Source organism: Vanessa tameamea, chromosome 28 (genome assembly GCF_037043105.1).
Source record: "Vanessa tameamea isolate UH-Manoa-2023 chromosome 28, ilVanTame1 primary haplotype, whole genome shotgun sequence".
Lineage (NCBI taxonomy): Eukaryota > Metazoa > Arthropoda > Insecta > Lepidoptera > Nymphalidae > Vanessa > Vanessa tameamea.
The window spans coordinates 1476198-1491891 of NC_087336.1; the positions used below are offsets into that span (position 1 = coordinate 1476198).

General features: G+C 34.4%; 1 protein-coding gene across 3 annotated transcripts in view; it reads right to left on the reverse strand.

Annotated features, from left to right (window-relative positions):
* Positions 1-10411, reverse strand: part of LOC113396738 (uncharacterized) — a 72556-nt gene extending 62145 nt beyond the window's left edge. For 2 of the 3 annotated variants that reach the window (XM_026634791.2, XM_026634790.2), the window contains exon 1: positions 10014-10410. The gene's annotated coding sequence lies outside the window, so the exon portion shown is untranslated. Of the gene's footprint in view, positions 1-10013 lie in introns of all 3 variants that reach the window. The other variant, XM_064219524.1, reaches the window with a different exon arrangement.
* Positions 10412-15694: the final 5283 nt, after the last annotated feature.

The window sequence follows — 15694 nt, forward strand, 5'->3', positions numbered from 1 at the left end:
AAAAGACGAATTCTTGGTGAGAAAACTTTGAAATGCCGCCGAAGCCGTACAAAATGAGTTAAAAATATTTCTCGGAACATGACATCTTACAAATGTACATACTATCAAACTTTCTTTGTGGCGACGAAGAAACCGAAACGTCTACGAAACGATACAATTGTATTGTTTCCTTTCATTTATTAAACACCTTATTACATAATAGATTTCGCCCGCGGAATCTACCCGAGAGTAAGGGGGGGGGGGTTTATAATTGTAAATTTAGTTATTAAAAAAAAAACACAGGTGTCATGGGATACCCGATTGGAACAAAGTTTGTTTGCTTGGTTGCTTCCGCTTTATATTATATAATAAATAACATTTGAGAATAACTATGTGACATTTTTTTTTATTAAAAACCCATGTATATTAAACTATTAAATAATATAATATAAAACCGTACACAACAGAGATAGAGAATAGAGAAAGAGAGATGGAAAACTGTAAAACTGTAAAAGAACTTCGTTCCAAAAAGTAGCCCATGTCCTTCATTGGGGTCCAAACTTGTTTCAAACCAAATTTTATCAAATTCGCTTCAGTTGTTTGGACATAAAATCGTAACAGACAGACAGAAGGACAAACAGACATTTACATTCACATTCATAACATTAGTTTAGATATAAATATTTACGTAAAATATTCACATCGTCAGTTCGTGTTATAACGCTGTATACATAAGGAAAATAAGGCTGTAAGAAAAAAATTAAAACCTCATTTCACAACAGTAGGGCGTTTCGGGCTTTTGCCTTTCTTCCTTTCCAATGACAATATAATTATACCATAACTAACCAAAATATAACTAAAACGCTAAAAAGAGATCGTGGGTTCAAATTCAATACTCGAATTCATTTTTATAATCCATCTGGACTATAAAAGTAAATATCGTGAGGAGACCTGCATATACCGGTTGAAGTATTGCCGAATATTACATAACCTGATGGTAAGTGGTCACCACCGCCCATAGACAAAGGCGCTGTAAGAAATATTAACCATTCCTTAGATCACCAATGCGCCACCAACCTTGGGAACTAAGATGTTATCCGTTGTGCCTGTAGTTACACTGCCTCACTCACCCTTCAAACCGGAACACAACACTGAGTACTGCTGTTTGGCGGTAGAATATCTGATGAGTCGGTGGTACCTACCCAGACGGGCTCGCACAAAGCCTTACCACCAAATAACATCGCAATATTAAAGTAACAACTAAAAATAATTCCGTTGCTATTAAATAGTCGTAAGTTTAACATCACAATAAACTAAATATAATACCAACAGACGTCGAATCATAAATCTAATAATCTGTTTATTGATACTGCGTATAAAGACTGAGCAAACACGTTGAGTAAGAATTTTAAATGAACATTTTTAAAATTTGTTAACACAACATTAACAATGTGCTTCGTTAAAAAATAAAATTATAAAAAAAAACCATTTAATACATGATTATATCGATGACTAGCTGTGCCCGCGACTTCGTGTGCGTTTGAATTTAAGTCATTTGAACACTGCAGCGTGACTTTATTATTATTTTACATATAATTCTAAAATAAAAATAGCCTAAGTTAATCCCTATTACATCGGCTATGTACCATTGAAAGGCCTGTCAAAATCGGTCCAGCCCTTCCAGGGATTAACCGGAACAAACAGACAGACAGACTAAAATTGTAAAAAAGATTTAGTAAAAAGCGGTTATTTTAATATTACAAACAGACACTCCAATTTCATTATATGTACGTATAGATAAAAAAAATCGTGGAACTAATACTTGTCGACTTACAGGCAGGATATATTACACACATATATAATGAATATATAATTAACTTTATATTTCAAATGTTGAAAAAGAGTAACCACTGAGTTTTTTGCTGGTTCTTCTCGGTTGAATCTACATTCCGCACCGGTGGTAGCTTCACTTCAGAGCCGAGATGGCCCAGTGGTTAGAACGCGTGCATCTTAACCGATGATTTCGGGTTCAAACCCAGGCAGGCACCACTGAATTTTCATGTGCTTAATTTGTGTTTATAATTCATCTCGTGCTCGGCGGTGAAGGAAAACATCGTGAGGAAACCTGCATGTGTCTAATTTCAACGAAATTCTGCCACATGTGTATTCCACCAACACGCATTGGAGCAGCGTGGTGGAATATGCTCCATACCTTCTCCTCAAAAGGGAGAGGAGGCCTTAGCCGAGCAGTGGGAAATTTACAGGCTGTTTATGTATTATGTATGTATGGTAGCTTCACTTAATATAGTTTGTTGAATGACGATTTCAAAGTGCGTTTTAAAACCTAATTGAATAAATATATAATTATTTAAAACTGAACTTAATTTATAAAATTCGAAAGTACGTGCAATTTTCAGCTTTATCGTTTTGACAGCCTAAACACACAAACATGACGTGACGATTAATAAACGGTTATAAAAACGCCCATAGCGAAAAACTTCAGCTCCATGCGATTTTTTTTTTTTTTTTTTTATATTAGATGTGGCAAACGAGCAGGAGGCTCACCTGATGGAAAGTGACTACCACCGCCCATGGACATACAATATGTACAACACCGGGGGGCTTGCAGGTGCGTTGCCGGCCTTTCAGGAAAGAGTACGCTCTTTTATTATTATTCTGATATACGTACATTACATGACAATTGCAATAAAAAACATTTCAGGAAACTTTCCATTATAAACTGCTGATTGCCGCCTGCAGTTTCGCTCGCATTTAAGGCTATGTCCTTATTTGGGGTTCAAGCTTAATACGTCATCAGATTCGATTCAGCAGTTTGGCCGTGAAAGACAGACAGAGTGACTTCCTCATTTATAATATTAGTATAGACATTGAAGGAGACTTCGATCAAGATAAGGTTAATTCACCCTACAGACTTACGGGTATTAGTGGGCGGAGTTATGAATCAACCCCACTGCAGTGACTCAACGACCTTCACCTACAACTCCCACCCGAAAGGTCATGTCATGGTACCATTACTTATCTTGAGTCAGCTGTAATGGTTACCTGATATGATTCACTTTTATTTAACCATAAGGATATTATATTTATTTAATGTCAGGCTGTAAACGCTTGAATATTAACAATACTAACTGAAAATCATGGGTTGAAATCCAAGCAACTCAGAATTTGCACGTGCTTAATTTGTGTTTACAATAATCAACTTGGCGGTGAAAACATCGGGAGGAAACCTCGCGAAACCAAAGTAAACTTGGTGCTCCCCCAACAAAACGAACCTACTAGATCCAAATTTGTAGAAGCGTGGGCCCTTCGAGACCTTCCCTGTAACGAAACCCTGGTTATGTTATATATGTTGTTTAATTTTTGCCTATATTATAAATATTTTGTACGCAATATCGCTTAACTCTATTACAATTTACTTAAATACCAGCTGTTCGTTGCGCTGTGCAAAAAAAGAGGGTAAGCATCACCAATTCCTCGTGGACTAGTCATAGTTTTATACGTTCAGTAGTTTTCACGTGATTGACACACAAAGAAAAACAAACACCGGGCAAGCGCGAGGCGGACTATCGCACTGAGGGTTCCTTACACGATATTAAAAGATACACAATAACAAATTTACGGTTTTCGAATTTTTTTTCTATACTTTTGCTGTGAGATATTGCTTTATGATTCTAGGTCAATGGGAAGTACCCTATATGTTTGATTCCTTTTGCAGATGTATGGGAAACGTAAACGGCTATATCTGTAGGTTGCGTAGACTTAGAGGTTTAATTACACAGACATACAGACAGACGAACAACGAAGTGATCTTATTAGAATTGTTTTTTTGCTTTAGAAGTACAGAATCCTAAAAATTTGTATATATACAAACTCATTACTTATTTCAATTAACTATTAGTCAAAACCTTAAGTATCAAACGAAAGTAATTAAATAACTAACCCAACCCTATTTAAATTATTTTCATTTCGGATATTATTTTACATTTTACACGTTATGACATGATTTTTTTCAAAGTTTACCGTGCCTTAAATGTAAATCCTAAGATTTACTAAGTGAATGGTCGCAAACCGTTGTGGGCATTTACCATTAAGAATTGGTAAATCTTAGGTCTCACTGGAAAATCTTAGGATTTACCGTAGTTCGAACTTTTACAGTAACATGTATACATACATACATAAAAGACAACATAATTGCTATCTTCGTTTCAAACTATTCTAATACAGTCCATCATCACTCGTTTTGCATTAGAAATGTCTATAAAACTAATATTTGTTGCTTCAATGCCCACGCTCATCGTAAAATAATAATGGTTCTGTATACAGACGGTAACGTAATCTTTTTATATACGGAACCCGTCATTCATTAAACATTTGCTTTTATTGATCTATACTAATATTATAAATGTGAATGTAGATCTGTCTGTCTGTTCGTTACTCTTTCAACTTTCTGCCAAACTACTGAACCGAATTTGATAAAATTTGATTTGAAGCAAGCTTGAACTCGAAGGAAGGACCTGGCTACTTTTTATACCTAACACCTGATTACCAACTCCTAAAACGCTAGCGAAGCCGCGGGCAACAAATAGGACTAAAATATTAATTGCAAAAAAAACAAAAAATATTTGAACTTATCAACAAAAATCTTGTTTATTTACAAATAAAACATTTTTTTATTTGATTTGAAAGTAGGCTCATAAAAGCACCTTTGAATCGTTATGTTAGCTTTAAATTAAATGTATAACTACCACCGGTTCGAAAAGTAAGTTCTCTGTCATGATGCCAACGTCTATGGATAGTGGACATGACATTTATTTAAACTGGCTCACTCACCCTTAAAACACACACATGAATACTTAGTATTGCTTAGAGGTGTTATATACGATGAGGGGCTGGTACCAACAAAGTCGAGCTTGCTCAAAACCGTGCCACCAAGTAAGTAATATTCACATAATTTAACAAAAAGACACGTAGCAATTAGCTATAATTCAATAAATATAAAGAACAAACTAAAGCATAAATTTAAAAATATTATACCATATTAATGTTAGGTTAATATACTTTACTGTACACCACAAACAAAAACACAGAAATCTTAGGATTAAACAAAAACAAATATAGAAATAATGCTCAAAACAAACGTACAATGGGCGGACTTATGGCTAATTAGCCATCTCTTCCAGACAAACCAATCTGAGAGAGATTTTTTAAAACCATTGGAGCAGGCGGTGCTGTCATAAACTTACACATATACCATAAAGAAAAGGAACAACAAAACCCAAAAAAGTTACTGTAAATGTAATCTAAATTACAAATTCGCTTGCATTAATAACTTAAGTGTAACCTCAGCTTAAGGTATTTACTGGTGAGGTGAGCTACTGGCTGAAAAAGGAATCACGGTTTTTTTTTTTTCGAATAATCCTTAGTAATATCGAATAGTAGGGATCTCAAATTATAAAACAAAATATAGATGAGGTGGGTGAAATAATGCTGCTGGGCTAAGACCTCCTCCCCCTTCGAGGAGAAGGTTTGCAGCTAATTCTACCACACTTAACTGTTACTTTACTCATCAAGGACCACTCGGCCATTTTGGCTCACTCGGTCATTTTGGCTCATTCAGGCATCTCGGCTCAATCCATCATCGCGGTTCGATATAATTTAAGTGACAGCAATATTAACGTATTAAAAAAAATACCAGCTGCGTTTTCTTTTATCACCTGAGAGTTTAAGTCATTCACGTGCCTCGGAAAACACGTAAAATATTTTATATAGATGTTATTGAAACAATTTATAAATCTAAAGATTTTCGTTTATAGATTAACCCAATCCCCACACCATCCAAGCACCGCTAACCATGAGAACTGTTTGTCATATATTTATGCCTGTATTACATTGGCTCACTTAGCAATGACTCATCTCATTTTATAAAATAAGTACACGGACGAGCAGATGAGCCAATTACCATCGCCCATAGACATTGGGGCCAACTATTCCATACAACATTAACGCGTCACCAACCTTGGAAACTAGGCTGTTATGACCCTTTTGCCTGTAGTTACATTGGCTCCCCTTTAAACGAGAACATAGAATTTTTTATTTTTTTTTACGGTAGGATACGTACTTCTCAAACGATAGACGTTGGACTATGCACTCGCAACACAACGACCATCATAACGTGGGGTCTCGTCAGAATTCAAAGCTCGAATCGTCCAAACACTACACCAGTAAGTGATAAACCTACCGGGAAGATTGATATTTAATTTCTAATAATAATATTTATTTGCATTTTAAATTACATATAATTATATATCTGACTTTAATTTATGTAATATTGTAAAGAAGGTGACTCACTGAGAGAAGTTTAAATTAAACCAACAACAGCGCGATTTTCAAAGCATTTTGTGTCTCGCACAACCTCGGCGCAATCAGCTTTCGTCGGCGGTTTTTCCGAACCGATACGACTCGGAAACCTTCAAGAAAAGAGCCTACACATTCCACCAGCAAACCCTCCGTGTTGCTGACGCCCATGGTTGGTGGTATTCACTTCATCGTGAACCTCCTATCACCAAGCACCATGTAAGATACTGTGCTTTCTCTATCTTTCTATCTTTGAGAAATACGTTACACACTCATTACAACATTACAAGTTTTTTGTTATAAGTATCATATGTTTCATGTTGAGCAAATTGATTCCTCGATTGTCAGCTTAATCATAGACATTGTAAGAAATTTAAAGCACCCCTTACAGATAGGGTTGCCAGGCGTCCGGATAAAGCCGGACATAGTTAGGCATTTTGATTGCGTGTCCGGACAAACAAACGGTGTCCGGCTTTTTTGACAAGCTACTACAAACTAGGTACAATCGATTTTATTTATATTTCGTTAGAAATTAGCAAGATTAATATGTAAACAATCAGAAAAGTTTGATTTCACATACAATTTTTACCGTAAATTGAAATACTGAGACACAATCTTTTTACCCAAATGTCCGGCTAAACTAGCTGGTCTGTCCGGCTATTAGGTTCGGCGACCAGGCAACCTCACTTACATGATATTTGTGACACTAATCCACTTAACATTTAAGTCGACATCGCATTTCTTTATGCCAGAAGAACTACTATGTGACTAATTCTACCACAATAATATCGATATTTTTGAAAGAAACGGTCAGTCATTTTGTTACGAGGGAGAAAGGTAAACTAATAATACTTAGCTTCCGGCTAGTTAATACATACTTCCTGAGGTATTCGTTTTTATAATAACATTCATCAGTTATTTCTACATTGGCCTATACAAATATAAAGCTCATGTCAACAAAAAAAAAAAAAAAAAACAGATAAATAAGGCATATTACTCAATACAGGATTACAGGAGAAGGTTTGGTGCATATTCCACCACGCTGCTCCAGTGCGGGTTGGATTCACATGTGGCAGAATTTCGTTGAAATTAGACACATGCAGGTTTCCTCACGATGTATTCCTTCACCGCCGAGCACGAGATGAATTATAAACACAAATTAAGCACATGAAAATTCAGTGGTGCCTGCCTGGGTTTGAACCCGAAATCATTGGTTAAGATGCACGCGTTCTAACCACTGGGCCATCTCGGCTCTTATGTGTCTAGTTAATTTATAAGATTTTATTTATTTATAAGATAGAGTGCCAAGTAACATTACTAGGTGGTAGGTAATATTCGTTTTGCATTACAGGTGAATGTTCTCGGTGAGTACCCTGCCTTATATTAATAAACAACAGCACGAAGTTTTTTCCTGTTTATTATTATATTTAATCGTATATATAATACGTTTCAAACATATCGTATCGTATAACTTTGGATGCCTCGTCTAGTGACATGATTATAATAGCGTTCCTTGATATTTTTCAAACTAATGACTTAGTTGATCGCGCAAATTTGAGATGATCACCTCCAGGCAATTTCAAATAACGAAAATATATTTTTGGAAAACAATAATTGTAAAACATGACGTAAAAAAAAAACTTGACACAAATAAGAGCCACAAAAACCAAAAAAAAATATATTTATATACCTACTCTTTTTTAAATTCTGTCTTAAAAATAATATTTGTAATAAACCCTCTAATTCTGGAAAGGGGACCGTGAATCTAGGCGTTGAAAGTGCAATGAATTGAGTATTACAATATGATTTCACTGTATGAGTGACGGCAGGCCAAGAATAAGTTCTGTCATTAATTATATAAGGAATTGTCATTACTTATTGATATAATTCAGTAATAATAAGATCTATTACATAAAAACATCTTGAGACAGTGATATTTCATGAAGAAATGCCCATATTTATACACATAGTATATCAAAATATATATTATACTCAGACAATAAATTATAAGATTTTTTAAGTATAATTTTAAGTTCTAGAACAATATAAAGACATTTCTTGTAACTAACATTTGCTTAGTCGTCAAAGATCAATCATAATTGTTATTAGATATACTTGAATTTAGATTCTTCAAACAATTTTCAATTCAAATTCTATTTCCAATTAAATTACAGACAACACTTCAGCTCTTTATTTGAAAAAAAAAAATTGTAATACAGGAAGAACGGCTTTCTGACACCGGTTTTTTAAACTCAATAGAATGCGCCGTAACTGATACCATAATGGAGTAGAGATTTTAATATCTGTACTTTAATAGCTCAAAATCCCAAGCATAGAAAAATTTAAAATCCATTGACAAATTGAGGAGAAAACGGTACCGCACAGCTTTCTTTTTGCTTACTTATATATTTATATATAATATATATCTCATCACACATAGCTGATGTAACTGAACTATGCCTTTAATAACATAGATTTTCATGTAAGAGGTAAATTCTTAGAATGACAACATGTCAGAGACGTTGACGAACAGACAATGCATATAAGTATAAATTAAGATACATAGATCAAATTAAGGTATATGAAGTTATACTTTATTAGGGCTCTTAGAAGTACTTTTGACTTATCTTTTACTACAATTAATCCTACTAATTTTATCGATATGAAATTTGGTTGAGAGTTGAAACAGATATATCTTACTACCCTATTTTAACACATAGTCTACTCATACTCAACGAACCCTACCCTTACAAACGCTGGTGAGCTGCGAACGGAAAGTATTCAATATAAAGCTACAACTCGAGGAGAACCAGCAAGAAACTCAGTCGTTACACTTTTGATTCATATTAAAATTAAAAATATTACACATTGGGAAAGACACAATCATGTCTTGGATATTTCTTTTTGATAGTAAATATATATAAAATTAATCATAAATTGGCAAAAAAAAACCTACTGAGTTTCTTTGGCTAGTGCTCAGGTCAGGGTATTATCATTTCTGAACCAGTCATTGTGTATTATATTCAACAATAATTGAATTTGATTTAATTTCATATTTTATATTACCAACACAAATTCTCCAATCTCTTATCATTATTGTTAATATTATTTATATATAAGATTTGTATTTAGTATTTAACAAAAATAAATGAATAGGATCAATTTTGAGATGTTTAAAATTGAGCATTTGCCTAATTGTGGGACCTATATTGATTAAAAAGACGGCAAATATCTGTAATAATTATGCTGTTAGGTAAAGACCGCCTTTAATATAAATAATGATTTCAATAAATAAATAATTTATATGTATATTTAAGTATAGTACAGATATTTAAACTTAAATTGACCAATTATTAATAATAAAATTAAATGTTATAATTCAAAAAATATATTCTAATTAATTTATTATTTTTTTATCTGCAAGATAAATTATTAGATAGTTTTAGCATTGTTTATTTAAAATTTTTTGTATGTATGTTTTTTTGTACTAAAAATAATTTGTATAAACTCGAAACGCGAACCGCAAAAGAGCGGTACATGGAAATCGATTTTCTATTTAATAACTGTTTCAAAATTATCGATAACGTAAGAAAATATATTTTATAAGAAATGATAATTACAAATTAGAACTTAGGAAACGAAATTATATATGTACTTACGCAATTTCTACGTCTCCCTTTCAGAGTAATTCATCAGCACTAATATAAATTTAGCCCCTTACAATGTCCAAAATAGAAAACTAAACACTGAACACAACGCTCTGAAAATTTAACACTTTGTTCATCATGTAGCCAATAAAATACACATCTCGCCTCGGATCATGGTTTAATGAAAAACTGAAAATTGTCTGAAAATTATTTTAATTATGTGCGAATTTTCTTAAACGTTAAAACTATTATCTGAAATCACTTATTATCTATTCGTAAAACACAATGGTCCGCGGTAAAAAGGCGCTCATGCCCGAAGCCACCACGTCCGTATATTTTCACAAATTCAACTCGATTTTAGAAATTCACAAAATAAAATGATGTGAATGACATGTATTTTTGACATGCGCAGACCGTCCATTGCGAAAATCGTAGCGACATCTACTAGCTTTAAAATGCTTAATTTCGAAAGTGTCTTATCGTTTCAGTTTAAGAAATTCAGCTATTATTCGCTAGATGGCAATAAATATGAAGTATGCGACGTGCAAAATATAGATGGCGTTGCAGAAAACACATATTGCGTTGTGTAAAAAACAGATGGCGTTGTCGATGAATTTTGTTAATTTCATATGTCATTTCATTTGTACTCTGTATTACTAAATATTTTTGAATATATTTTATATTTTACTTTTGTCTTCCTAGTCTAATGAAATTAACATATTATATGCGCGTCAATTAATTAAATTTTTCGATTTATTTCTATTTATTTATTTTTTGTTAGGATATATATTATTTGTATGTATTTAAAATTGAAAGTGCTGTTAACCTAAGTTTTTTTTAATGAATTTCGTTTTATTATTTGGTTACCATCTATACGTCGCAGGCAACTTAATTAGCCATTAATTTAACATCACAACGTTTTTACTAAGCGTCACTATTCAAGCATGAATATCATCTAACCAATATATTTACCTCCTTACTGAAAACCTCCTTGTGTATATACACACTAAAAATATGTTGCAAGTTTAATTTATGCAATTTTATTTAACCAAATATATTTTTTTAACATAAACAATAAAATATTTTATATATAGGTATCAACAACTCGTCATATATACTACCGCCAAACAGCAATACTCAGTAATTTGTTTTTGCTAAGCCTGTGTAACAACAGGCACAAGGGATATAACGTCTTAGCTCGCAAGGTTGGCAGCATTGGCGATGTAAGGAATCACCACTGCCTATACGCAGCACAATCAGTAACATCAGGAGTCCAATTTGTCCGTCTGCGTACGAATGCTTTAAAAAAAAAAATCAAAATCAAAACAGCTGACTTCGTCATTATACAACTTAGTACATACTATTTATTTTTTATGCAGAAGCATTTTGAACGCTTTCTGGGACCCTGTTGTAGAACCGTATACATTGCCCCAGAAAGGAGTCTGACTCTATGCAGTCGAGTAACAGGAGTAAAAAGTTTATGTTTGTTCCTTGTACCAATGCTGTGAGTATCACATTTTCTCATAAAATCATCAATATTTTTCCGTACATACATAACATTACAGAATATATATTGAGAAGCAACAGTTAGCAGGTCGTCAGGTGGTAGGCATAAAAAGTCTATACCTTTCCTTGGATTTCAAGCTTGTTTCATATTAAATATCATCAAAATCGTTTCGCTGGTTTAGCCGTAATAGAGCTACAGACACCCAGACAGAGTTACTTTTATATTTATAATATTAGTATAGATAAAAATGTAAGGAAATGGTCCACTTGGTGATAGGACTGCCTTTCCCACTGGCAGTACAAGAATCGCCATTATACAGAACTATCTTAAAACTGAAACTAACACCGGTTCTGAATGTAGGTTGAACAGGGAACTAGGAACTCAGTAGTTACTCTTTTCCAACATTTGAAATACATTATGTTAGTTGAAAACAATTTATCTGTACTAATATTATAAATACGAAAGTCTGTCACCTCGTCACGCTTAAACTGCTGAAAGGATTTTGGTTAAATTTGGTGTGAAAATAGTTTGAGTTCCGGGGAAGGACATAGACTACTATTTGATGATTGGCATAAGATTTTCTATAGAGACTTAATACGTTACGTCAGGATATTTTAAGAATAATTTATATTTCTTTATTACTTTATTATATATTAAGGTTTTAAGACAATAAAAGATTATATATCAAACACAAATATTTATTTAAACATTATAATAGCTCTAGTACGTAATCGTAATATTGTACTAATTAATATTTACATTAACACCAATTACCTTAATACTAACTTTGTATATTGATAATTGAAAAAACACAATTCATACATCATACCCGAAATGTTAATACCTTGCTGCTTCAGGAAAGGGCAAAGTGTCGTTCATCGCCATCATCTAATTATTTAATAATTTCTTACTTAATATCTGTCACGTGCTATAATGGTAAAGTTACGTAAATTACGTGCGGATAAAGCCCCAGGTTCAGCTAGTATATAATATATCCTGCCTGACAGCCAACAAGTATTTTAGTTTTAGTTTTGCCATTATATAATGCAGTTTTGTAATGTGGTTACTAATAATCCACGCCTACATTGACATCATTTTTGAAAAAATATCACTCTTTAGCGGTTGAAGATTTTTTAAGGCAACGCAATCAGTACACGGTGATCGGACGTTTTTGGTAAATTAATTATAAATGTCCCAAACGCTCTTTAGGAAAGATATATCCTCGTAGGAGAGTTGGGGCTATATTAAAAATAACTTTTAATAAACCGCCCCCCTACTCTTCTCCACTTCGACGACCTCCGTGGTCGAGCAGTGTGTACACCGGTTTCCATGGGTACGCCAGTTCGAAGTCCCGGGTTCGATTCCCGGCCGAGTCGATGTAGAAAAAGTTCATTAGTTTTCTACGTGGTCTTGGGTCTGGGTGTTTATGGTACCATCGTTTCTGATTTTCCATAACACAAGTGCTTTAGCTACTTACATTGGGATCAGAGTAATGTATATTTATATTATATTATATTACTACTGGGCTATCTTCTGTGAGGGTTTGTAGCTTACTCTACCACGGCGCTCCAAACTTATTGTGGTAAACGTTACAATTAATATGACAGGATTCCTTCCAACATAATATGCAGGTTTCCTAGCGGTTTGCCTTTACCGCCGAGCACGAAGTTATGTACAAACACAATTAAGGCACATCCCAATTATATTTTTCAAATACTGTCCAAACCACTGGGTCATGTCAAACTTATATCTTGCAAAATATTTTGAAGGCAAATATGTAAATGTTATACCTAAATGTTAAATCAACGCATTTGTCCCAAAAATGCTAATAACAACCTCGTGTGACGACTGAGCTTTAGTTCACGAGTCACGAAGACGTTTAATCCGAGAAGGCATTTTAGTTACAGCATACGAGGCTGCGGTGTCTAAATTGTTATTAAATTTAACTGTCATAGATCCCGAGGTTATGAATTGAAGCGTCGTTTCGTAGTAATAAAATAGCTACTGGGTTTTCCGTCGAAAAATAAACAGTAACTTTCAGAATCAGAAAGCAGAGTGTAGGGGTTTTTTATGGACCCCCTTTTTAGGGACCTCCGTATCAAGTGTTGGACTAGAAGGTTTCTTAAAAATATTTTTAGGGGGGTACGAGAATGTTGGCAAAACACTGGTCGCTTCCGGGCGCTTGTTGTGCTTAAGACGGCTGTCTGTACAGAGCTGTCTCGAGCTGTGCTAGGGCCCTTGGGCACACATGATTGTGGGGCCCTTTTGCTAGATATTTACTAAAATTAAATATCCAACAAAATAACAATGAAATTAGTATAAAATTCTTTTTAGAGAAGAAACAATTTGCCTTATTTATAGTCTTTTCTATTTATAGCCTTAAGTTTCAAATAAACGGTGCGGTAGTTCTATATAATCTACTAATCTAATTGGTTATACAATTTTATAGCCATAACATATATATTTCTATCACGAAGAGCACGTCTATAGCTTTCGACTTTTAATAAAGATTAAAGTTATTTCTTACAAATATGGCAATTACGAAAATATACATAGCAGTCAACGTGTTTACAAACGTGTGAGAGAAATCGTCTGTGCTTCGGGGCCCCTTCAGAAGGGGACCGTGAGCATGTGCCCCGTGTGCCCTTATGGTAAAGACGTTAATGTGTCTATATAAAGGCAGTGTTAACACTCGGCTCGGAAAGTAAGTAGATCCGTTGATACTGCGCTCAACTGTTTCCAGTCGTAATGAGAGCATCTCTAAACGGTCAAGTGCCAGGTTTTTTTTTTTTTTTAATTTAGATGGTTACGAACGTACATAAGAGGAAGTTTGAAAGTGGCACCGGTAACCGAGAAGTTATCTGGAAACCGGCTGTCTTGGTATGGGCATGTTATGCGGAGGAATGAGGACCATGTTGTGAGAAAGGTTTTGAAAATGGATGTGGATGGATATAGAGGTAGGGGACGACCCAAGAAACGATGGATGGATTGTGTGAAAGACGATATGGTTAGAAAGAATGTTACTAGTGAGATGACGTCCGACAGAGAAGTATGGAAGAAGAAGACATGCTGCGCCGACCCCAAGTAAAATTGGGATTAGGGCAGGAGGATGATGATTGGATGGTTACGAACACATATAGTAAGAGATAGTGTTGGCAGTTACAAGGCGTCGAGGTCTCGGACCAGCTCCTCGATGTACTGGCTTACTGCGTAGAAATGGACCACCCACATGAACTTATACCTTCCTATTATGACAGAGGAAATAGGGAGTGTAACTCTGTTTACGCACGTACGCAGTAATTTGAGTTTGAGTTTGAGTAGACTAACGATGCTATCCTGGCGGGTTTGCACAAAGTCCTATCCCTGACAAATAGTGAAAGAAGTTCAGTAGCTTTGATGGTACGGTTTATAAGTCTGGTTAGGTACCATTCACTCCACGAATTCTAGTGTGTTTTAATTTCATAGACATGAATAAAAAACGTCACAAAATACAGAATCCATTATAATCGTTTATATATATACAAAATTTTACTTGGTGGTTGGGTTTTTTGGAAGCGCGGTAGGTACCACCCACTCATCAGATATTCTACCGCCAAATAGCAGTACTCTTTATTTATTGTGTTCCGGTTAAAAGGGCGGTGGTGACCACTAATGCTCGTCCGCCAACTAATGCCAAAAAAAATAATCACATACATTAAAGCCTTATATATAAATAAAAATTAAAAATAGTTACTGTACGAATCACAACCGCGTGGAATGGTGGCAAGAATGCTAGCAGTATGCCGTTGAATCGAAATTCCGATCCTCTGAGCAAAAATGAACCAGATTTTATAAAGGTTTCAGCACTATTACTTGGAAATCCAGTTGTTCCAACTGCAAACGAACAAACACATAATTTGAAATAAGCAAATATAAAATAATCTTTAAGATATCTTATTACGCGTTTCGTAGCTCGACGTAAATCGAGATCCTTCTGAGAACCTTAGCTCAGGTAAGAATGACGTCAAGTATCTATCAAACTATGCTGAGGTCAAAGAGAGCAAACAGGTTTGTTTTAAAACATGCTTGTTCGTCCATACATATCTATACAAGAATAGGAACACGTTTGTCACGTTAATAGACTAAATTTAAAGCGGACTCCGAAACGCACTTATATACTAATATTATATACTAAAATCAATGAAAC